This window comes from Adiantum capillus-veneris, chromosome 20 (genome assembly GCF_014529385.1).
Source record: "Adiantum capillus-veneris isolate H3 chromosome 20, ASM1452938v2, whole genome shotgun sequence".
NCBI lineage: Eukaryota > Viridiplantae > Streptophyta > Polypodiopsida > Polypodiales > Pteridaceae > Adiantum > Adiantum capillus-veneris.
In genome coordinates, this window is record NC_140950.1 from 62,160,997 (window position 1) to 62,164,296 (window position 3,300).

Below are 3,300 nucleotides of genomic sequence, written 5' to 3' on the forward strand. Positions count from 1 at the left end.
AAGAAATTATGATTTTATACCAAAGCTTTGATTCATATAAGTAATGAAAAATTTGGAAGTAGTGCCATATTGTCTTTGTGCAAAGTCCATAACTAGTGATGTTGTAATGCTATCTAAAAAGTTTTGGGCCTTGTTTGTTTTTTACGTTGTATAGTCGCCCGTACTCTCTTAGAATGATTGAAGCTAGTCTATTATCAAGAGTTTTTAAAGAGTCTAATGGAATATTGTAGCCAAAATGCAATAAGTTCATAGCATATGCTGAAAATCCATTGGTGTGTTTATCTAATAAAGCTTGAGCTTTGTATCGCTCAAGCATTATATGTTCATTTGGTAAATCTTCTTTTAGTATCTTAAGAATTCGTATTATTAGACTTGCAAAGTAAGTGTATTTGAATTAGTTATATTTGAAATTATGAACAACATAAGTAAAATTTTTAAAACATAAGTTGTGTAATGTTAATAATATAGATAAATTTTCTAAAACATAAGTTAAATTATGTACCATCTATAGGGAGTTCCCTACTACTATGTGTTTTTTTCCATGTTTGAAACATATTGTCGGCAGCGTCCATATATTGTTTTAGCTCATCATAAGACAGCTAGCCATAAATGTAATTTATTGGATCATGTCCTAAGATATTTGCATATTTAATTTTTTTGATTCTTAAGAAGAACTTGTCTCTATGTTGTCTTTTTTATTGTCGTTGCTCTTCTTGTTCTTTTTCTTGTAGGTCTATTGTGGCTTTTGCTTTAGCTTTGATAGAGTTTAAGACCTAGTACATTTTAAAACAATTTACACATTTAAGGTTATAAATATTGAAGTATGTGATTAGAAATATATGCTTAATTACCTCCATTTTATTTACCTTTAAATCTAAAAAACATAAAAATGAATTTATTAAGAGTTTCTTTTATATCAATTTAGTATTAAATTATAGTCCCATCCTTGGGCACATAATCTAATACCTCAGACAAAACCCCACATAACACCGCTCTTCATCTCATCAAACTCCTTCACAGATGCATGTACATCAACCACTAGCTCAAGCAAACACTCCATCTCCGAACTATCCATATCGGGCTCAACTTGGCCCACATTATACTCTTGCAAGCCATCCACTTCATGTGGCTTATCACAACCCTGTATCTCGTGCATCGAGTCGCATAGGGGATGGGAATGGAGGGAGCTTTTTCTAGATTTTTGCTCAATTGAGCAATTCTAAAAAAAGCTCCCTTTGCTCCACAATCGGCTTTTGGAGCAAGCTTTTCAGAGCGAGCTTTTTTATCTCTCTCTCTCTCTCATAACAGGTCTCGAGTTCAACTTGCCTCGTCGGATAGATCTTGAAGGTCTCTTGGGATAGTTTCCTACGTTAAAATACTCTTCTTCTTCTTCTTCTTCTTCTTCTTCTCTCTCTCTCTCTCTCTCTCTCTCTCTCTCTCTATATATATATATATATATATATATATATATATATATATATATATATATATATATATACATATAGATGTATGTATATAGATTTATATATGTGTGTGTGTGTATAAATGAGAAAATTACCAAAATACCCCTCTAATTTGTGGAAATTCCCAAAATATCCTTATATCTATTTTGATTAAATCGTTCAAGATTTTCTCATATTTATTTCTTTTTCACAATTGAGGTCCGTTTTTGAGTGCTTAGCATGTAATTCTCACAAATTACCTCGCAAAAGAGGGTAATAACGTCTAAACATAATGAAGCAATTCATCTCCAGAGCCTTCATAACCAACTCATATTCTAATTTTAGCATTTTGTATAGATAGACAATCGTCCTTTTGATGAAAGCTACAAATTTTTTAATCTTTGGAGATATTTAATCTCACAACCAGGGGTGGGAATTTCGAAAAATTTGATAGACATTTTGGGAATTTATGAGAAGATATTGGTGGTATTTTGAGGATTTCCACAAATTAAAGGGGAATTTTGGTAATTTGCTATATATATATATATATATATATTCCTCTCTCCCAAGAGGCGGCCATCGAGAGTGTAATGTCGCGGTGTTATCCTTGTTGAAAACACAGGTTGCAATGCTAACTGAGGCCACGAGAAATGGTTTGCATTTGAGTTGAGTGTTCGTGATCGTGTTGGTTTGTTGAACAACAAAGTAAACCTAGCTTTTGAGAGAGAGAGAGAGAGACTAGAGAGAGAGAGAGAGCGGGAGAAAAGGAGTGCCTTCAACCCTCGTATCACCCCTCTCACGCTTTCGCATCGTCAAGCTGTTGAGGCCCGCCATCACACACTGTCACGAACACGCCATGGCCACCCCTCCCAGATCAAGTCCTTGAGTATACACGTGAGCATCTGGCTGTAGGGAGATCTTTTGTGAGCGCAGCTAACATACCTACATTGTCAATTGTCCAATCGTTTGACAGACAAGCCCTAAAAATATGCGACTCGCATGACGGCCAGAGTGCTCACTAGTGTTCACTCTCAGTTTCGAAGAAGAGACACCTACAACTCAGCTGATGTAGTAAAAAGACTCAGCTAAGCCTAGCTATGACGGCAACCCTCAAAGCCTGCCAGTAAACATAAACTTTTGCTCAAAATTACGGCTATGGATAAATTTCGGCTAGCTTGCATGCGTGTAGGTAAAGTACGGGCAACGTATTACTACTCTGCGGTACGCATTTTGCCACCTGAGATGGTCGCATACGTCTGGCCTCTACAACCATTCTAACAACACCTGGTCCGCTTGGTGTGACTTCTCTAGGTTCATAATCTCCTCTTGGTACTACCAGTGGTATCCTATCCACTATAAGTTCGTCAAGTCAATCTCGTGTAATAGCCGGAGGGATTCTAGTGGTGTAAGTGATGTCAGGAACAATATTGCCCCTATGTGTGTTCATGGAAGCCCTAGATGCCGTCGATCCTAAAGGTCCTATTTTTGGGACTCATTCATGTCCATAAGAATCCTCCACCCTGGTTCTCAAGGGGCTCACATGTACAGTCTCAAGTCTGGTGTGAGTAGTCGTGGTTTTTCTCTCTTCCGGATTTACATAGTATTGGTGGAGTGGTCCTCCAAAATATGTATATCTCTCTAATTCCTTACAATCCATTGGAGAGTACTTTTGTCCATACTTGTCTATTATGACCACCTGAATACTTCTTCCCTTCGTGTACGTGTAAACATCCAAGTTTTTTTGGTCCGTCAATTCCTTGATGCGAGGCTCTTCACATCTGTAATAGAGTGTTTGTTCTCCATTATTGAACTTATAAAGCCCCAGATACGTGTTGTCTGTGTTAAGGCGCTCTGTCTC